Source organism: Herpailurus yagouaroundi, unplaced genomic scaffold (assembly GCF_014898765.1).
Source record: "Herpailurus yagouaroundi ecotype Mexico unplaced genomic scaffold, PumYag 77, whole genome shotgun sequence".
Classification (NCBI taxonomy): domain Eukaryota; kingdom Metazoa; phylum Chordata; class Mammalia; order Carnivora; family Felidae; genus Herpailurus; species Herpailurus yagouaroundi.
In genome coordinates, this window is record NW_024412388.1 from 81148852 (window position 1) to 81171682 (window position 22831).

At 43.0% G+C, this 22831-nt stretch overlaps 1 protein-coding gene across 1 annotated transcript in view; it reads left to right on the top strand.

Moving 5' to 3' along the window:
• The window catches only part of SLC44A3 (solute carrier family 44 member 3), a 339154-nt gene that overhangs the window by 147288 nt on the left and 169035 nt on the right, over nucleotides 1-22831 (top strand). The gene's annotated exons all lie outside the window — the stretch shown is intronic.

The following is a 22831-nucleotide window of genomic DNA, read 5'->3' on the forward strand; positions in this document are numbered from 1 at the left end:
GCCAGATCCTTCTTTGTTGGGGGTGGAGGGCTGTCTTGTGTATTGCAGGATATTGAGCAGCATCTCTTCCTGCCTCTACCCACTAGGAGCCAATATCACTCCCTCCCAGTTATAAGAACCCCAAATATCTCCAGGCGTCAAATATCCTCTGGAAGGAGGTATAGGGCAAAATCGTTCCTCCTCCCTTCTCTGTTGAGCACCATAACTCTGTTGAGCTCTGAAGTTTTGATTTATGCTTTTTTCTTTTTTGATCTTCTATTATTAGCTTTCTCAATATTTAAATGTATCAGCTCAGATTACTCAAGCGCTGAGTTCTACTCAAAGCATTTTTTTGCTGACTTGGGTTTGAAGACAGGCATGTCCTTCCACACATCTCATTTGTCAGAGAGAATTTTCTAGCTTTCCAGAAGAGTTCCCTCTTTCTGCTTCCTTCTTCCACACCCAGGGTTGGTACAGCCTTAATATCTATCTTTTACTCCAGGACTTTGGAGATCAAGCCCACAATTCTATCCTCATTTCTTCTAAGAAGGAAGCAGGATTCTTACCCCTAGGGCCTCTGAAGGCCTGACTTCTCAGAGTTCCCCCAAGTAGACACATAATCGAGGCCCCTCTGTGAGTCTCACTGTACTCAGGGGCCCTAGGTATATGGCATGTATACATGTAGGTGTGATCACTTCATATTACCACAAAGAACAAGTGTCTCTTAAGTGAACTACGCCTATCTTCCTATTCACACATGTACCTTTGTTCTTCACTTCTTTCCTTTCCTCTGCATTTGGTGTCTTCATGGACCTACCCCAATTCACAGGCAAAAACTTAACTTTTCCATCCCTTTGATAACTGGAGCCAGTGCCGTAGTCTTCTCACTAAAGATGAGATGCCTACCCTCTGCCCCATCACCTGTCTACCCACCCTCCTTTGAAGAGCACAGAAGTTCATGGTCTTGTCTGACATTTGTTTTCTCCAACATGCAAAATCTGTTATTAATAGTCTCCAATTGTTTGCGTATGAACTTGGAAAGCATCAATTTACCAAGTACAAATGCTACCCACTTCTCTGAACACCCACATTACTGGCACTCAACAAATGCCTCTCTCCCTGCTAGAAAGGATGCTGCCCCATCAATGGAGAATGTCCTATACCATGCACACAGCTTCCACACCTCCTTGAGAAACCACATTCAGAATGGGACTTGCTGTCATCTGATTGTGTTACACACGTGTTGGAGGCTCAGTATCTGATACATAACACTTCTATGGCTGTTTTTGGCAAGACGGTTTGCTAACTCAAAATTGCAGTCTTAACAAAGTAGTGTGACCAGCTACTTTTTAAGTTAATATTGTGAAGATGAATTGACATCTTAGAAGATAGGAGAGCAGTTAATTAGGAACCCATCTGAAGAGATTTGGAAAGGCTGTTTAATGTCCAAAACGTTTTGAAATAATTCTCTTCACATTGACAACCACCATCACCACCACCAGCTTGAGCTCTGACTTAGTTCCTGCTGTATATTGAAAAAATCCTGGTGAGGTTTTACTGGAGATAGATATTAGTATCTCTTTCTTAAAAATGAAGAAACTGAAACTCTGAGAGATTGTGTGAACTTGACCAAGGGCACAAAGTAGTTAAGTAGCAAATTTGGGATCTAACCCAAAGCTGGATAAAGTGAGATGCTGGATATTACCATAAAGGATGCGGTTTTCTACAAAACTTGAAGCAGAGTAAAGTTCTCCTTGTCTAATGCCGACAATTATCGCAGTAAGGAGCTCTAAGAAGAAACATAGACTAGTGTGAAAAAACACAAGATTAGGAATCAGAAGACCTAGATTTTAATCCCCACTTGAGTACTTTCTAGCAGAATGATCGTGGACAAACTTATTTACCGTGGCTGAGCATCAATTTTCTCATTGAAAATAGAGATTAAGAGCTGTTGTGAATAATTATATTAACTGTTTTCTCATAAAATTCTTGTGTGACTGTAAGCATTTCCCAAGGGGCACATCATCAAATCACGGGAAGAACCTGGCTTCCCTACTCAAGTCAAGCTGGACAGCCATTGCTGAGGTGGTCATAAGGCAGTGGCGCTCTCTTCCCCATAATATCAGTGATGACACAGGCAGAGTGGCCATGTCAGGCCACGGGGGACGCCTCTCTAATAGGCTGACCACACTTGGAACACAGACAGGGCCTCTTCTGAGTAACCACAAGGAGAGGACAAACAGACTCAAAGGCACTCCTCCAAGCGGCTGGCCAGCACCCGTAGGCTTTGGAACACTGGTTAACCCCAGACCCTGGCGGGAGGGAAAAGTCCCAGCTCTCCAGTTAGTTGCTTCCACAAAAGTAAACCAAAATGAGTCAGATGAGGATGGAGAAGCCTGCAGAGACACAGCCTTCCATGTAAGGATCACCAGAAAGAATTAAAACTGGAGATGGGAGAACGCAAAGAACCTGGGCAGCTGATGTTCCTTCCCAGTGAGTCAATATGTGAGACACGGGCAGGACGTGAGCAGCTTGTGTGTGTGCATGTTCACACTCACGTGCAAGGAAGGACCTTTTGTATTCTTCTGCCTCCTCTTGGTTCGTTTGTCAGCTGCTGCTCACCATTTTTGTGGATTGGAAACTTTAAAATATTATTATTAGAGGGAGAGCCTAGTTCTTTTTAATATTACAAAATTGCCCTTTGAAAAGTTTGGATCAGTTCAGTTTTCATTCTTGAAAATAGAGTATAAGAGGGTCTGTTTACTTCACCAGTGGCAACACTTTGGGATAATATTATTATCTCCATTTATGTATTTTTTAAATTTTAAATGTTTATTTTTTATTCTTTTGAGAGAGAAAGCATGAGCGGGCGGGGGGGGGGGGGACAGAGAGAGGGGGGGGCAGAGGATCCGAAGCGGGCTCTGTGCTAACAGCAGCAAGCCTTATGTAGGGCTCAAACCCACAAACCACAAGATCATGATCTGAGTCAAAGTCAGACACTCAACCGACTGGGACACCCAGGTGCCCCTCTCCATTTATATTTTTAAAGTAATACATACTTGTGATGAAAATTACATTCATATAGTATATAACGCTGAAAAATCTGCATCTCCCCCTCCTTACCCTGTTCTACTTCCTGTGTTAACCAACTTCAGCCAACCTGATTTTCGTTCTCCTGATGCTTGCCACAAAACTAAATAATATGTTTATACCTCAATTACTTGATTTATCAACTTTCTATAGTATTTATCGCCTCCTTACTTGAGGATTTGTGATAACTTATCCTCACTATGTAAATGAGGAAATTGTCCCTTTACTCTGCCCCCCATACCCATTCTCCCTATTTTCTTCACATCCTGTCTTTTGCCACAACTGCCCCATTCCTTTTATAATATTTATTGGGTTTGCCATAGTTATATTCCATTCTGAAACCAAAGTCTTTCATACTTTTTCTAAAAATTTATTCTAAAACTTGAAAACCAATAAGAAGCTTTTATAACCGTAAACATATAAAAATTATTTACTAAAGAATCAAGGAAGGAAGGAAATAATCTAAGCTACTCAAAAGAGATTGTTCAAAAATCAAATTCAGGGGCGCCTGGGTGGCGCAGTCGGTTAAGTGTCCGACTTCAGCCAGGTCACGATCTCGCGCTCCTTGAGTTCGAGCCCCGCGTCGGGCTCTGGGCTGATGGCTCAGAGCCTGGAGCCTGTTTCCGATTCTGTGTCTCCCTCTCTTTATGCCCCTCCCCCGTTCGTGCTCTGTCTCTCTCTGTCCCAAAATTAAAAATAAAATAAAATAAAAAAAGTTGAAAAAAAAAATCAAAATCAGAGAAGTCCTCTTTTCTTACCTTAATTAGTTTCTCACATCTATACCTTAATTTAGGTTGCTTCTTTTTTTTTTTAAAGTTTTTTTTTTTTACATTTATTTATTTTTGAGAGACAGAGTGAGACAGAGCCGTGAGCGGGGGAGGGACAGAGATAGAGGGAGACACAGAATCTGAAGCAGGCTCTAGGCTCTGAGCTGTCAGCACAGAGCCCGACACGGGGCTCAAACCCATGAACTGTGAGATCATGACCTGAGCAGAAGTTGGACGCTCAACCGACTGAGCCGCCCAGGCATCCCTAGGATTTTACCTCTGATTTTACACTAGGATTTTACCTCTGATTTTTTTTTTCTGGGGTTTCTACTTACTTTTTTAAAACTAGTTTACAATAGAAACATATCCTCATGATCATATCATTAAGAACATCCAATTTCTGGGAGCCTGGGTGGCTCAGTTGGTTAAGCATCTGACCCTTGATTTTGGCTCGGGTCATGATCTCATGGTTTGTGAGATCGAGCCCTGCATGGAGCTCTGCTCTGACTGTGAGGAGCCCGCTTGAGATTCTCTCTCTCCCTCTCTCTGCCCCTAACCCGCTCGTGTGTGTTCTCTCTCTCAACATAAATAAACTTTAAAAAAAATCCTATTTCTTTTTTTTTTATTTTTTTTTAACATTTATTTATTATTGAGACAGAGAGAGACAGAGCATGAACAGGGGAGGGTCAGAGAGAGGAAGACACAGAATCTGAAACAGGCTCCAGGCTCTGAGCTGTCAGCACAGAGCTCGATGGGGAGCTCGAACTCATGGAGTGCGAGATCACGACCTGAGCCAAAGTCGGACGCTCAACCGACTGAGCCACCCAGGCGCCCCAAAAAAATCCTATTTCTTAAACATACCATTTTGAACGGCCTAATTTTATCTCATTGTGGTATAGGTATATACCAGTTGCCACCACGTGTTTTTTTTTTTTTTTCATTTTAATTATACCCTTAAGTTATTTATAATATCTCTTGGATCCCTTGACTTTCTCTTTCTTGGATTCTTCTTTCATCTCATTGAAGAACACACACAAGTAATCTTTCACTGCTATGGTCTGAATGTTTGAGTCCTCCCTCCCCCCAAATTCATATGTTGGAATCCTAATCTCCAATGTAATGGTACTGGAAGGTGGGCCCTTTAGGAGCTGCTTAGGTCATGAGGGTGGATCCCTTGTGAATATAATTAGCGCCCTTATAAAAGAGGCTCCAGGGGCGCCTGGGTGGCGCAGTCGGTTAAGCGTCCGACTTCAGCCAGGTCACAATCTCGCGGTCTGTGAGTTCGAGCCCCGCGTCAGGCTCTGGGCTGATGGCTCAGAGCCTGGAGCCTGTTTCCGATTCTGTGTCTCCCTCTCTCTCTGCCCCTCCCCCGTTCATGCTCTGTCTCTCTCTGTCCCAAAAATAAATAAACGTTAAAAAAAAAAAAAAACAGGCTCCAGAGAGTTTATTTTCTCCTTCTTCCATGTGAGTTAGTGGCAGTTTGCGCCCCAGAAGAGGGCCTTCACAAACACCTGACCATGCTGCACCCTGATCTTGACCTTCTAGCCCTCAGGACTGTGAAATAAAAATTTCCATTATTTATAAGCTACCCAGTCTGTGGTATTTTGTTATAGCAGCTCCCAAACAAAGACAGTGGATAAATGTTTGAGTCTCTGTTTTGTCTATAGACATTCTGAAAGTTGAAAATCAATAGTCAATATTTTGTCAATATTATATTATAATATACAATATTATAACTGTATAAATACAATATTATAATATTATAACTGTATAAATATTATTAACTGAAAGATTGAGTAGTGCGGTTCTGAAAAACTCTTTATGTGCCCTGATATTCACTTAGTGAATAATTTGGTTGAATTGATAATTCTGGAAAGAAAAATCACATTCCTTTGGTATTTAAAGGCATTGTTGCACCAGGTCACTCTTCCGGCATCTGAAATTACTGACAAGAAGGCCATGGCCATGTTAAGTATTCTTTTATGATACTGTATCTTTACCCCTGGAGGCATTGAAAATCCTCTCTTTGCATTTCATGTTCTAAATTTTATCACAACATATATGGGTCCTTTTAAAAATTCTTTTTGTATAGTCCTCAGCAACTCCTTCCAATTTGAAAACTCATTTTTCTTTTGATAATGTTTCTCCTTCATGTTCTCTGTTCTTTCTGGAATTCCTGTCAGATAGATGTTAGACTTTTTTTTTTTTTTTGAGAGAAAGAGAGGAGGGGGGAGAAGGGGAGAGGGAGAGAGAGAATCTTAAGCAGGCTCCATGCTCAGCAGGGAGCCAGACATGGAGCTTGATCCCACAACCCTGGGATCATGACCTGAGCCAAAATCAAGAGTCAGACACTCAATCGACAGAGCCACTCGGGCTCCCTAGATGTTAGACATTTTGAATTGATCCTACGTGCCTTTTAACTTACCCCTCATATTTTTCATCTCTCTCTTTCTAGACTATATTCTGGCGTATTTCTTCAACTTTCTTTCAGCCCTTCTACTGAAATGTTTAATTGTCATGAACTCTGGCTGTCCTTGGTATATCCATTCACATTTACGAGTATATGTTAATAGTAGAGCATATGGCCTTGCACTGCTCACTTTAGATACAGGGGTAGAAGTCAGGCTGGTGGGATGCTTCTCACACCCCCACACATCCCCTTTTCATGGCCTTCACAAGGACAGGCTCACTGTGGAGGGCCCACCGTCCCTCAAGGAGCCCTAGATCTCCCCGGGCCGACTGTTGAATTCCCCTAAAGAGCACACTCGTCTCTGAAGGGAGCCAGTACATGGCCAGCTGCTCTGCACCCGTGGCAGGGAAGTGGTGTGAGTGAAGGTGGCCAACTGGCTCAGCTGCCCACAGCCTGCCCCACAAATGGTCATCCTGATAGCCAACCCGCATTCCATTCCTACTTGACCGTTCTGTCAACTCAGAGCTTGGCACCGCTTCTGGAAGATAGCTCTCCTTCCAGGAGTCCATCTCTCTCTGCAGCGTCCTCTCATACCTCATACACAGCTTCCCCCTCTGAGATTTATTTGGCATTTCAAGCCCAATGAGTTTCTATCTTCTAGAAAATTATCAAGAACTCTACTGATGTCCCTACCTGCTACATTCGGCACCACAGTGAATTTATTCTCTTGTGTACATCTTTGCTGCCATTTCAGTAGAGCTTCTGAGTGGGAGGGAAGGATCTAGGTGGGCTCACTTCAACTCTCTGAACTAAAACCTAGCATGGTACTGTTACCCGTTGTAAACTCTGTGTGGGACGCAAAAAATATACATCTCATCTTTCATTTGCCTTTCTATAACTTCTAGTGAGGTCGAGTTGCTCATACTTGGTTGGTCATTTTAGCTTCTTCAGTGGGCAGCCTGCTTACATGATGCATGGTTCCAATATCATCCAGGTCCAACAGGTGTTTTTCTCCAGCTCCTTGCACAGGCCACGTGAGGTCGCCAAGGCGTGCCGCTCGTGAGCTCTCAGTCCCTGTGTGTCGTAAGTCGTTCTTTATGAATTATTAATCCACAAAAACAGAGCTGCCAGTTAAAAGAGCTCAATGTTCTCCTTTCTCAATGTTTCCTCCTGCTTCCATTTCCTGACTTTGTTGAGGAATGAAGGGATGTACCACGTCCAGATGTTCTCTCCTGAAGGCAGGTTTCCATCGTGCCACCTCCCTGAATTCTGACTCTCTGCTCTCGAGCCTTGTGGTTGGAGCCCCCTCTTCTTGCCCATAAAAGGCCTCTGGAACATGCCAGGCTGGCACCCCTGCCCCAGATTCCACTCCCCGGCAGGACGTCAGTGTAAGATGAAAGGCTCTGTGAGTGGCGCCATTCCTGCATCTGGTGGTCACAGTGACAGGTACCAATGCCCATGATGTCAACATCCCGGGACCCCCCCACTTTGGTTTATATAAACTGAACGCTCTCTGTCCCCCGTAGCTCAGAATCACAATGCTACTTGATTTCAATAATCTGAGTACTCTTTGAACAAAGCTCTCTATTTGGGGAAAGGCATCAAACCCCTTCTGAAAATTAACCCTTGGAAAAAAGGCATGATAATCCTGAGAAGACTTGAAGTCATATATGTGCCTCTTAGGAGTTTTATTTTAAGTAAGACAAGGAACTTTAATACACTCATGCAGCAAAGTGGGAAGATCTGGGGACTTCAGAACCCACGTTCTCCCTCCCAGCCACGCAAGGGGCCACGGGACTGTGACTCTACCTGTGGCAGATAGCCTGTGCCTCAAAGCCTCAAGAATGATCCTTCTCCTGCTTACCTCGCAGGTGCACAAACTTCTAAATTTAGGACAGATAAAGAGGAGCCAGACAGAATGGCCTCTAATGAAAGATGAGGGGTGGCTTCTCGCAAAACTTCTGGGAAGGCCACAATTTTATCTTAAACCATACTGTCACGGGAAGAAATGCTGCCTAAGGAGACTCAAAGAATGGGACTCAAACAGGAACATCCCATAGAAACCTTCCAGGCATCCTCTCTTGCAACCCGTAAAGGCAAAGGACTTTGCATATAGTAGATACTTGTATCATTCTGCTAGGGCTGTCCTAACAGAATACACAGGCTGGGCGGTGGCTTCAACAGCAGACATGTGTTTTCTCACGGTTCCTGAAGGTTTGTGGAAGGCTTGGGAGACAGAAGGACTGAGGCATACTACCCACACTTGAGGAGCTCAGAGAACCCTGCAGGCAATAGACAATGTCACCATACCACTCAGTATGATAGGTTCTGTGAGAGGAGGGAGCCCTGAGGCAGCCTATTCTGACTCAGGTGGGACCAGAGTGGTGTCTCCAGGGAGAATATGGATCTCAGTAGGGGCTGGGCAGGCAAAAAAGAGGGTCAGAGAATACCAGGCAAGGGAGCAGGCCATTCAAGTCATAAGAGAGAAAGTCTTGCCCCTTTGTGGCACTCTGAGTAGTTGAGTGTGGTGAAAGGTAGAGCATAAAGTGGGGGACGGAGGGGCGCCTGGGTAGCTCAGTTGGCTGAGCGTCTGACTCTTGATTTGGGCTCAGGTTGTCATCCCAGGGTCATGGGATCTAGCCCCGTGTTGGTCTCTGTGCTGAGCATGGAGTCTGCTTAGGATTCTCTCTCTCTCCCTCTGCCCCTCTCCCTCTCCTGGCTCACACACTCTCTAAAAAAAATAAAAGAAATTAATTAATTACTTAATTAAAGAGTGGGGGAGGGAAGGTAGGCAGGAAATGAGTCAAGAGGGGAACCAGGACATATTAAGGAGTTTGAATTCTTACCCCAAAGGAAATAAATAGGTAATCACTAAGGGCGTTAAGTAGGAGAGTCACAAGAGCTTTGCAGTTTAGAAAAAGCAATCGTGTAGCAGGGATTCCAGACTGAAGGGTGAGACAGGAGGTCAGTGCATTGGCCCCAGAGAGAGACGGTACAATTTCAGTCCAGAGCAGTGGCAGTGAGGATGGAGGGCAGGATTGGATTCAAGAGACATTTAAGAGCCTGTATTGGACTTGTGACAGAATGTGGGAGGTACAGGAGAGGCTAGGGCAAACATCTAGCTTTCTTTTGGGTACATGGGTGAATGACAGTGTCATTCACCGCAGTGTAACTAGGAAGAGGAGCAGGTTTGGAAAGAAAGGTGAGCAGGTCGATGGAGCACACTAAGCTCTGGGGGTCCGTGAATCCCAAACAGAGATATTCAGGAAGATTGGATTCAGGGCTCCAGAACTTGGGAGGGGACTGGCTTCGTGACTGGAATTTGGGAGACACTGGCATATTAGAGTAGGTGCTATAACAGGATGGTGTGAGGTCACCCAGCAGAAAGATGCAGACACCTATGTCATTTGATGGATGGGGAAACTGAGGCCAACCCAAGCTCTCTCAGCTGATACATGGCCGAGCTGGGCCTGGAGTCAAGTCCTCTGCCCTCCAGTTCCATTGCCATTGCCAAGCTTCTCCAGGGAGCCTGGAAATGAGCCCAGCCATACCTGGGAACCAGCAGATTGTACTTCCGTGGTTCTTCTGCTTTATCTGTAGTTAGCAGCCCTGGAGCAGCACCTCAGGTGGAAAAGACTTTGCTGTGTTGCTCTTGGGGCTTCTTGGAGGTTAGTGCACATACCCATCCTGGAAATGCCCTTGCATGGGATAAGGCATGAGATGCACACATCTGCTGCCATTTTCATGCTTGCATTTGAGGCTTACAGCTGCCCAACAGGCCTCTCACTTCCCTGCCTCCTTCTCTAGACTCTGCCCACATTAGGCTCTTTGCTTTACCTCTCCTCTCCACCAGACTTTGCCTATGTTAGTCCCATTCCATCTCCACTCTAGAACCTAGGTTCTCTGCTAGACCAGTGAGAAAGCAATTCCTGCTAAGATGAGCGTTAATAGGTTCATGAGAAACCCACCCCATGGTATCTACTCTTTCTAACCAGAGTTCCTGGAGACATGTAGGCAGTGGTGCTAACGGCAAGAATTTCAAGTGACTTGGCAGATTATTGAGGAAAGGATAGGAGTGTGAGCAGGAGAGGAAGCAGAGAGAAAGCTGGGAGGTAGATCTCCATGAGTATATTTAATATCACATTAAGGTGTTCGGATTTGAGTTTTATTCAACATCGTGAGATAGGAGTCTGCCGGTCCACAAACCCCTTTTTGTAATGACAGTTGATGTTCTATTTCACCACCTGGCAAAACAATTATGTGTGTTGACTGTGTACACACACACACACACACACACACACACAGACACACACACCCCACAAGCATCTCTCACCTCCTGGTATGAAATACAACAGAGGCAGAGTAAGAGCAGTTTTCAAATCAAGGCTGCAAGTTTCAAATCTACTTTCTCAAGTATTGTGAGTGATATTGGTGGATCCAGGGCTGGGCCAGCTGTGAAGCCCACTCAGAAATAGTGTTTACTAAGGGATGGGTTGAGAAGAAATCCTCTGCATGAGGGATGTTTTTTCTCTCTTGGCAAAATATAGTTTGCTGCTTTCAAGTTAATGAAAAGAAGAGTGGAAAAATAAACATCTGAAAGGTCCTTTAAAGGAAGTGCAAATCTGGACAGACTGAGAAACACAAAACAGTCTGTCCTGCTCCTGCTTGTCCTGTTCCAGCCAAGACTCAAGCCACAGTGACCTCAGGGTCACTGAAATGAAGAGCCCATTGGGGTTGGGGCTTGGAATGGAGTAAGGTTGTCTGGCCCATGAGGCACAGACAGCGGGCTTATCACAAGGGTCTAAAACTCTATGCAGGCCCTGGGGCATCCTGCCTGCCTGCCTGCCTGCCTGGGTAGGAGATGGTTGGCGGCCTGACCCTCTGCTGTAACTCCCAGAGAAGCGCTAGACCTCAGGTGGCGGGTCAAGCCCAGCCTTCGTCCCAGCTGCAGACAGGAAATACTGAAGCACTGGGAACCAGGGCAATGGAGTTCATGAAATCACATGCTCTCTGACTGGAATAGAATCGCAAGGCTGTCCAGTCACACTCCCACCAGTTGGCGTCTGAATTTCCTCTACAACATTCCCATCCGGTGGTCATTAAGCCAGAGCTTGAGGAGTCCCCATGACAGGACATGATTATCCTTTAAGCAAGGCCGTTTTATCTTCGCAAGGTTCTGACTGGAGGGGCAGTCTTGCTGACACTGAGTCTGAGCGCCTTCCGAATCTCAACTACCCAGTGCAAGATGATCCGCAGTCACATAGATGCAAAACTTCTTAACCAAAATTTAACAAACAAAACCCACAGCACACAAAAAAAACAAAACAAAAAAACAATCAGCTGTGACCAAATGGAGTCCAGCACAGCTATGCAGGATGGTTTAATGTTTGAATACTAACCAGTAAAATTCTTTATATTAGCAGACTCCAAAGGAAAAACTGTATGTATGATCAAGTCAACCGATGCAGAAAAAGCATTTGACAAAATTCAGTGATTCCTAATAAAAACTGACATCAGGGGCGCCTGGGTGGCGCAGTCGGTTAAGCGTCACGACTTCAGCCAGGTCACGATCTCGCGGTCCGTGAGTTCGAGCCCCGCGTCGGGCTCTGGGCTGATGGCTCAGAGCCTGGAGCCTGTTTCCGATTCTGTGTCTCCCTCTCTCTCTGCCCCTCCCCCGTTCGTGCTCTGTCTCTCTCTGTCCCAAAAATAAATAAACGTTGAAAAAAAAATTAAAAAAAAAAAAAAAAGGCAAAAAAAACCTGACATCAAACTAGGAACGGAATGGAATTTTCTCAGCTTAATATGGAGCATCTACGAAAAACCAACAGCCAGCATCATACTTATTAGTGAAAGACTGAATTCTTTCTAAGAATAGAAACAGGAAGGTTATCTGTTCTCATCACTCATATTTAACATAATACTGGAAATTATAACCACAGCACTAGGGTAAGAAGAAAGAAATTAAAAGCATACAGGTTGGAAAGGAAGAAATAAAGCTGTCTTTATTTGCAGATGTTATGATTATCTACATAGAAAATCCCAAGGAATCTACAAAAACAAAAAAACACCTCTTTCAATTTATAAGTGAATGCAGGAAGATAGAATACAAGAAAAACACACAAAACAATCACAGTTCTGTGGACACCAAAATTAAAACCACAATACCAGGAGCACCTGAGTGGTTCCGTTGGTTCAGTGTCTGACTCTTGATTTAGGGTCAAGTCATGATCTAACAGTTTGTGAGATTGAGCCCCATGTCAGGCTCTGTGCTCTCTCTCTCTCAAAATAAATAAATAAAAAAACCCACCATATCATTTATAATCACTTTAAAGAAAATGAATTACTTACATATACAGTTAGCAAAACAATGTATAGTATATATAGGCTGAAAATTGCAAAAAGCTAGTGAAAGAAATTAAAACCTAAATAAGCGTAGGGGGTGCCTGGGTGGCACAGTCATTTAAGTGTTTGACTCTTGATTTCGGCTTAGCTCATGATCTCGCGGTTTATGGGATCAAGCCCTGCATCCGGCTCTATGCTGACAACATGGAGCTTGCTTGGGATTCTCTCTTTCCCTCTTTCTCTCTGTCCCTACCCTGCTCTTGCTCTCCCTCTCTCAAAATAAATAAATAAACTTTAAAAGAAATAAATAAAACCTAAATAAATGAAAAGACATACCCTATTTATGGACTAGAAGGCTCAATATAGTTAAAGATATCACTTCTCTCCAAATTGATCTGTAGGTTTAATGTAATTTCTTTTCTTAATTTTAATTCAGTATAATTAACATGCAGTGTCATGTCAGCTTCAGGTGTATAATATAGTGATTCAAAATTCTGTACGTTACCCAGTGCTCATCATGACTGAGTGTACTCTTAATCCCTTTCACCTATTTCACCCATCCCCTCATCCACAACTCCTCTGGTAACCATCTCTTTGTTCTCTATAGTTAAGAATCTGTTTTTTGGTCTGTCTCTGTTTTTTTTTTTTTTTTTTTTTGCTGTTGTTCGTTTGTTTTGTTTTGTTTTGTTTTTAAAGTTTATTTATTTTAAGAGAGAGAAAGCGGGGAATGGGCAGAGAGAGAAGAAGAGAGAGAATCCCAAGCAGGCTCAGTGCTGTCAGTGCAGAGCCCAACACAGGGCTCGAACTCACAAACCATGAGATCATTACCTGAGCTGAAATCAAGAGTTGATCACTTAACCGATTGAGCCATCCAGGCTCCCTGTTTTGTTTTTTAATTTCACATATGAGTGAAATCATATGGTATTTGTCTTTCTTTGACTGACTTATTTCACTTAGCATTATACTCTCTAGATCCATCCATGTTGTTGCAAATGGCAAGACTTCATTCTTTACATGGTTGAGCAATATTCCATTGTGTATATATTCTTTATCCTGCATCTATTGATAGGCACTTGGGATGCTTCTATACCTTGGCTATTGTAAATAATGCTGCAATAAACAAGAGTACATATATCTTTTTAGACTAGTGTTTTTGTATTCTTTGGGTAAATACCCAGTCGTGGAATTACTAGATCATATGGGAATTCCTATTTTTAACTTTTTGAGGAATCTCCATACTGTTTTCCACAGTGGCTGCCCCAGTTTGCATTCCCACCAGTAGTGCACAAGGGTTGCTTTTTCTTCACATCCTTGTAGATTCTTGTAGATTCTTGCAGTTTTGTTTTTAGCCATTCTGACAGGTGTGAAGGATACTCATTGTGCTTTTGACTTGCATTTCCCTGATGATGAGTGAGGCTTAGCATCTTTTCATGTGTCTTTGGCCATCTGTCTTTGGCCATCTGTCTTTGGCCCATTGGTCTTCTTTGGAGAAATGTCTATTCATGTCTTCTGCCCATTTTTTAATTGGGTTATTTGTTTTTATGGTGTTGATTTGTATAAGTTCTTCATATATTTTGGACACTAACCCATTATTGGATGTGTCATTTGCAAATATCTTCTCTCATTCAGTAGGTCGTCTTTTTACTTCTGTTGATTGTTTCCTTTGCTCTGCAGAAACTTTTTGTTTTGATCTACTCCCAATAGTTTATTTTTGCTTTTGTTTCCCTTACTTCAAGAGACATATCTTTTAAAAATGTTGCTATGGCCAATGTCAGAGAAACAAACTGCTGCCTATTCTCATCCAGGATTTTTGAGGTTTTATGTCTCATATTTAAGCCTTTAATCCATTTTGAGTTTGTTTTTGTGTATGGTGTAAGAAAGTGGTCCCATTTCATTCTTTTGCATATAGCCATCTAGTTTTCCCAACACCATTTGTTGAAGAGACTGTCTTTTTCCTGTTGCATAATCTTGCCTCCTTCATCAAAGATTGACCATATAATCATGACTATATTTCTGGACTCTCTATTCTGTTCCATTGATCTATGTGTTTATTTCTGTGTCTGTACCGTACTGTTTTGATTACCGTAGCTTTGTACTTTATTTTGAAATCTGGGATTGTAATACCTCCAGTTTTGTTCTTCTTCTTTCAAGTGTGCTTTTGACCATTCAGGGTCTTTTATGGTTCCATATAAATTAGGATTATTTGTTCTAATTCTGTGAAAAATGTTGTTGGTATTTTCATAGAGATTGCATTAAATCTGTAGATTGTTTTGGGTGGTATAGATATTGTAACAACATTTGTTCTTTTAATCCATGACCATGGAATGTCTTTCCATTTGTTTGTGTCATCTTCAATTTCTTTCATCAGTATTTTATAGTTTTCAGAGTGCAGGTCTTTCACCTTTTTGGTTAAATTTATTTCTAGGTATTTTATTATTTTTGGTGCAGTTGAAAATGAGATTGTTTTCTTAATGTCTCACTTGCCATTTCATTATTAGTGTATAGAAATGCAACAGATTTTTATATATTTATTTTTTATCCTGTGACCTTACTGAATTCATTGATTAGTTCTAGTAGTTTTTTGGTGGAGTCTTTCAGGTTTTCTATATATAGTGTCATGTCATCTGCAAGTAGTTAAAGTTTTACTTCTTCCTTATTAATTTGGATGGCTTCTATTTCTTTTTCTTGTATGACTGCTGTGGCTTGGACTTTAGTACTTTGTTGAATAAAAGTGGTGAGAGTGGGAATCCTTGCCTTGTACCTGACCTTAGGGGAAAAACTTTCAGTTTTTCACCATTGAGTATGATGTTAGCTGAGGGTTTTTCATAGGAGGCCTTTATTATGTTGAGGTGGTTTTAATGTAACTTCTATCAAAATCTCAGCAAGGTTTTTTGTAGATATATACAAACTTATTCTAAAATTTATAAGGAAAGGCAAAGACTCTAGAATAATGAAAACAATCCTGAAAGGGAAGAAGGTGGGAAGAATCACTTTCCCCAATATTAAGACTTAATATACATTTAAAGTAATAAAAACAGTGTGGCTTTTAGTAGACGGATAGACACATAGAGCAATAAAACAAAACAGAGGACCAAGAAAGACTCATACAATATGCCTGATTTTTGACAAAGGTGCAACAGCAATTCAAAGGAGGAAAGATCACCTTTTCAACAAATATTGCTCAAGCAATTGGACATGGATGGGAAAAAAAAAAAAAAAGGTTTTTGGCAGGGAGTCCTGCCTTTTGTTTGTGAAAAAACATGGATGGACCTTGAGGGTGTTATGCTGAGTGAAGTAAGTCAGACAGAGAAAGATGCTGCATGGTACCACTTAAATGTGAAATCTAAAAAAAGTCAAACTCATAGAAACAGAGGGTAAAGTGGTTAACAGGGCCTGGGGGGAGAGAAAGAAGGAAAGGTTGGTGAAAGTGTCCAGACTGCCAGCTATAAGATGAAAAAGTCTGAGGATCTAATGTATAACATGGTGACTCTTGTTGATAACATTGTATTTTACAATTGAAATTTGCTAAGAAATTAGAATGGTAAGTGTTCTTACGGAAGCAAAACAAAACAAGGTAAGGATGTAAGGTGATAGATATGTTAATTAACTCAAGGGAGGAAATAGGTTAATAGCATATATGTCTATCAAATCATCATGATGTACACTTTAAATATTTTATCATTTTATTTGTCAATTGTACTTCAATAAGGGTGAAAAGACCCAGAGTGAGTGGCTAAAGAAACTATGTATATCCATATCATAGAATACTACTTAGCAGTAAAAGGAAATGAACTATGGGGCCCCTGGGTGGCTCAGTCAGTTAAGCACCCAACTCTTGAATTCCAGCTCAGGTCATGATCTCGCAGTTTGGGAGATGGAACCCCACTTTGGGCCCACACTTGGGATTCTCTTTTTCTCTGCCCCTCCCCCACTTGCACTCTCTCTCTCTCTCTCTCTCTCTCTCTCTTTCAAAAATAAATAAATAAATTTTAAAAAAAGAAATGAACTATTGATACGCTTAACTTGTATGAGTCTCCAGAAAACTGTGTTGTGTGAAAAAAGCCAATCTCAAAAGATTATAGTCTGTGCAATTCCATATGTATGACATTTTTGAAATGACAAAATAGTAGAAATGGAGAACAGATTCATGGTTGCCAGTGGTCAGAGATGGGTGGAGAGGAGGGAAGTGGTATGGCTATAAAAAGGCAACAGAAGAGATCTTTGTGGAAATGGGAAGATTCTACACCTCGACTGCCCTACCTGGCTGTGATATTGTACTAGGTTTTTTAAGATGTGACCATTTGGGGAAACCGGATAAAGAATACAATGGATCTCAGGGGGCGCCTGGGTGGCTCAGTCGGTTAAGCATCTGACTTTGGCTCAGGTCATGATCTCACAGTTTGTGAGTTTGAGCCCCACATCAAGCTCTGTGCTGACAGCATGGAGCCTGCTTTGGATTCTCTGTCCCCCTCTCTCTGCCCCTCCACAGCTCTGTCTCTCTCTGTCAAAAATAAATAAACATTATAAAGAAATTATGTATATATATATATATATATATATATACACACACACATATATATGTGTGTGTGTATACATATACACATATATGTGTGTATACATACATACACACATATATACATGTATACATATATACATATGTATATGTATACATATATACATACACATATGTACATATATATGTATATACATATAAACATATGTATATATACATATATATGTATATATGTGTGTATATACATATATATGTGTGTATATGTGTATATACACACACACACACACACACACACACACACACATACACACAGACTCCCAAGGCCCAGAATCAGAATCTTCAGGGGTGAGATGCAGGTGTCTAATATAAAATCTGCCTGGATTTGAAACCACTGAGATGGGGAATAACATGAGGTAAGCAATAAGAATGAAATAGGTTGGGATGGAGTGTGGTGCTATGTGATGGAATGGGCCTTGAATCTCTTGCTCAAAAGTTTTAAGATTACGAAATAGAAATACATATGATTTCTGAGAAGGGAAGTGATGTGAGTAAAACAAAGCTGCCACAACTGAAGAAGTTTCAGAAGTGGTGATTCCTGTGTATCCATAGAATGGTAACGACTGGTTCACTCTTCCTAAGTTTCAAGAGTGCCAAAGGCTGGTCAATGCTTTCTTTGCTGACCACATTAATAAATGATGTAATTGCATCATGTGATTCTACAATTCTGGATGATGATTTTTCTCAGTGATTTTTGTGCCAGAAGTTCTTTATCTTTATGAACATATTCCTAGTCTCTACATTTCAAATATTCTGCCATGCAGGATGAGAGGTTTGATCCTGTCATGATTTTTAAAGGGGCATCAGAAGGTGGCTGTCCAGCTCATGGCACTCTTCCCTGAGAACCGCCCCTGCTGTGTCCATAGTAGTGCACAACATTTAGCAGCTATGCTTGAGCTATATGGCCTTGTTCACCTAGGTGAGACAGAGTCCCCAGGAGATCAGAATTAACATAAATAGACATGAACTGGCCTTCTCTGGTCCTGTAACCTGTGCACGGGCCATTCAGGTGTTGCGGGATGGGGTGGCTGAAGTGGTGAAGGTCATCCTGCAGAGAGAGAGAAGGCAGCTGATTCAGGGAGAGGCAGAAGCCAGGACTGACTGGGGCTCTTGGGGCTCAGTGACTCTCAGCTCTCAGTCACTTCCTGTCTTGGGTGACCCCAAAGCCCCCACAACCTTGCAATATGCCCTTTTTCCTGCCACAGCTGCTTTGAAGTGGCATTCTGTTATGAACCAATTCAGGGACTTGATTTTGATAGTGAATACCGTCATAAACCCACTTACACCTGTTACTTTCAGCATGCCGATTGAAAATTAACAAAGGAATTTTGTACAATTATCTCCAAAGGTGAATTCATATCCAGAGCTTTTTGTTTTTCCTTAAAGTAACAGTGATGCTGACTTTTCCGGTCAAAGAGGAAACCACTGACCAAGGCGGGACTGAGGTGGTTTTCTGGAAGGGAGATAGAAGGAGGAACCTCTTCCCATGTCCAGGCAGTGGCGCAAAGATTGAAGCTCAGAAACAAAACCATCCTGAAGTTAAAACACTTCCTGCTATTGGCCTCTCTTTCTCCATTTGGAAATTCTGTCTTAATATCTCCTTTAAACTCTCCAGACCTTAACTTGAGCCTTTTTCTGAGGAGACCGGGAAACAGCTGTGATTGGTGTCTCTCCTGTACAGACAAGCTGTCACTAAGGTGCTGTTCAGCCCTTTTTTTGTAGGCCAACCAACTCCCTTCCCCTCAGCTCTGCAACCTGTGATCTTTGCCGCTCTACCCAGACTGTTATTCACTTGCTCTTCCTTTCCTTGCTGCCCCTCCCGGCTCAGTGCCCACCTTGGGGTTGGTGCAGAGAAATGGAGGTTAAATCCTCTCTTTCTCCCTCCCAAAGTTTCCATTAGCGTCTTCTCTTCCTTCCCTTCCATTCTTTCTGCCATTTCCAAAGTTCAGGTCTCATCAACTCTTACCTGCCTTGTGGGACTAAGACCTCTGCCCTCCCCTGCCTTCCTGCCGCCTGCATTTATCCGCCCACAGATTCCTTCCTTGACCAAGTCATGTTCTAAGGCCTTGCTGTGATCCTATCACTCCCTTGCTCCAAAGCCTTTCCTCTTGCATATGGAAGAAAGTGTAGACTCTAGGTTCGTGTATTCACTCCGTTCTCTATAAGCGGGCCCAACTGATCTCCCACCGAACCCCCTTTGTGCTTCCTGTGGTCCAATCCAGCATGCTGGGTGCCCAACATGACCCCGGGAACCTGCCTATGTTTTCTGGCTTCTGCACACCCTCTGTCCAAACTTTCTTCCCCTTTCTCAGCTTGTCCAAGTCCTAGGTGTTCTCCCCTAGCTGGGTGTGCCTTTCTTTGTGATTCTCCTAGTCAGAATGAATTAATCTGCGCCACCCAGTCACACAGTTTATGTTTTTGTTCATAAAACTTTTCAGGGTCTGGCCTGTAGTCCTAGAATATGCACCTGTCCTTCCCACTAGAAAGCCAGTGCTTTGAGGACAAGCCGGGCCCTGCTGCTCTCAGTAAGTTCCAGGTCCCTAATTCAACGCAGGGCACGGCAGTGTGTGATCTCCTCATGTTGGTTGGGTTAAGTTTGCAAAACTACGTGCCCATAGGCAAGCTGTGTGCCCACAGCAGTTTCTCTGGTCATGTGACTACTGTTTTAGAAGATGCATGAGGTCAAATGACTCAGCAAAATTTTGCAGGCCAAATGACAGGAAGTAAGAGCTTCAGAAGCTGACTCGATTAACACTGATCTAAAACACATGTGTCTGGAGCCCCGGTGCCGGTGTGGGAAGATTTTCCACAGCATATGCCAAGGGTCCGCAGCCTGATCCTGTGCCCCAGGAGGAGCCAACGCACCACAGGCTCCCCTTGGCATCTGCTTCCGCATCGAGGGCACTTAGGAAGCCTGCGGGGCCTTGAGCACACCTGGAGTTATGCCTCCCCTAGCCAAGAAATCCATCTGCCCGGATTTCCCAGATAATGGAAACTTGCCCCTAAAGGCACCAAAACTTTTCAAAGTAAAATCCGTTTTTGATCAACAGTTTCCAAACAGGAGAACACATTCCTGTGCTTTCGTGTCTTCTCAAGCTGTCATGAATGTTATTTGACCACCTCTTGATAGCTCTGGGCTGACCTCAGGTATATTAGTTGCCATTTTTCCCACGGGTGGCCCACTTCACTGCTACTGTTTTACCTTCAAATAATAACAATTGCAACAAAAATAGCCAGCATTTATGAGCCCTTCCTATGTGTGCGGCTCACGGAGGGACACTGTACGTAATGATTTCATTTTGGCTTCACGACATCCCTAAAAGGGAGATGTTATTTTTCCCAGGTTTGGGGTGTGAAAACTGAGGAGCTGGTTAAGTAACTCGCCCGCGGTTACATGGCAAGTTAAATAATGGACAGTGGTCCTAACTCAGGCAGTCAGCTCCAGAGCCCACGCTGGCAAGTCCTTTACTCTGCGGCTTCCCTAGGCACAAATTGGCCTGAAATACGGTGATCGACTCATCCAGGGACTTTCCTGGGCTTAACACTGAAAACTCTCAGTCCAGGAAAAACCACGGTGGTTGGCCACCCTAGCTTGAAAACAAGAAAGCTTTCGCTCACCAGAACACATGGCTTTTGTAAACTGGATCTGTGACTTGCTATCATCTACCCCTGACCGTCGAGGATCGGAAGAGGACCTCTGAACCGGGTCAGACCAGGAGGGCCCGACAGAGAAACAGGTCCCTTAAGACAGTTAATGTTGCTCTCCTTGAAGACATGTTTGTTCAACACGAGTGGGGGGTGAGAAACTTCTACGAGTAAAAATCACATATTTCTTTCTTTATATTCGAAACAGGAAATGGCTACACACATTTATTGTGGGCAGTTTTCTACGTCAGACTGTGTTTGTGAGGCATGTTAAAGAACATCTCATTCAGTTAGCGAAAAATAAAGAACACCTCACTTCCAAGGAACAGTATCTCAGGCGTTACGCATTACTCAGCTTCACAGGCCAGCTGACCGTGACTCATCTCTGCGCGTGCACACAGGTGGCAGGGAGACAGGTCCGCCTGCAGCCGTGCCCCACTGCTTGCACGGAGACATCGCAAAAAGGAAGGCTTCCCTGGAAAGACCGACAATGGTGAAGTCTGCATTAAGGAACCTCTTCCATCCATAGGAATAGTTGCAAGTGAAACCCTGAGTTAACTGATCCCACACTTCTGGTTTATTCCAGTGGGGTTTTAGCGCTCCTTCAAAACCAGTGGCTGCACCTTTCTGGGGACCTCCTCCTTAATCTGCCTGGCGCTCTGGCCCAAGGAAAGTGGATGGGCTTTGTGACTGCCTTTTCCTCAAAGGCCTTTTCCAAAATCTTTCATAGCTGGGAAATCAAGGTCAATGGCAATCTGGCCCCCAGAATGGCAGGGCTGCTGTATTTGGAGAGTGTTGCTTCCACAGGATATTAAGTGCTCCTCTGAGAGTTCAAGATTAATTTCTAGGCAAAGCAAGTGCAGTGGCTTTCTGCCTCACTTCTCACATTTGTGTAAGCCTGGACATTATCTTGGCGGGAAGACAACGTTTTAAGGAAAGAGGAGGCAGAGGAAAACTGATCAGCCTAATGGCAAGATGGATGCTGCCGTCTTCCCCACAGAAGCTCCTGGCTTATCTTGCATTTGCTTTGAGGCAGCTACCGACAGGAACTGCACTCAGAGCCAGGCCCTTGGGGGTGCCCTTGAGCCTCTCCAGAGGGATCCCCAGCTCCAAGCAGGCAGTGGGCATTTGATCAGTCAGCCACATTACTCTTCAATGAGTTAAATAATTTTTTTAGGAATCAGAAACCAAAGAGTTTGAGATTGCCAGAAAAGGTAACAAATTTGCTTTTCCTTAACTGTATAAAAAATTGTCCCATGGAAAATTATAAGGGCATTTTTAAAGGGCATTGGAGTTTTGTTTTCCATTTTCTTCTTAAATTTAATTTAGCTATTTAGGGAATTGCTTATTAAAACCAAAAGATCAAGATATTTTCTCCCTTAAAGCCACATCTGGTCTGTTTTCCTTCATGGGACATTCATAGCATCTTCAGGGAGGGAAGTGATCACCTCTACTGGGGGAGCCAGCACTATTCTGGTCCAGTCTCCATAAATACTATTATTCAGTTTGTGCTTTTCCCAACTCTCAACTACCTGGCCCATTCATGGGCTTTTGAATGTTGCACGGAATTTCTGCAAATTGCCACTGACACGGTATTGAAAGCCTGCACAGGCAAACACCTCTGTGCTATGGTGGAATCCTAGATGGACTTGGCTGTGACCCACAGCAAAGTTAGACCCTGAAACACAGTCTCTCTCTGCAGGAGCCTGTCTTCCCCAAGAACATTAAGTGAGGACCCCAACTTATTCTGTTCAGTTACCTCAATACCCAAATAGAAAAACCTGTTCAGACCATCCACTTAATGGGAATAGAGGCAGAAAAGGCTGACCAAAGTGGGTAGGCTCAGAAATGTAAAGCCATTTTCAAAGTAATAAAATCTGACTTCAAATTAATGCGATCAAAATGAACTATAATTTGAGTTATTTGTGTAAGGCGTTAAGGCCCAAAGTAATAATGACATCTTGAAAGTTAAAATTAAAAGAAAGAAAGAAAGAAAGAAAGAAAGAAAGAAAGAAAGAAAGAAAGAAA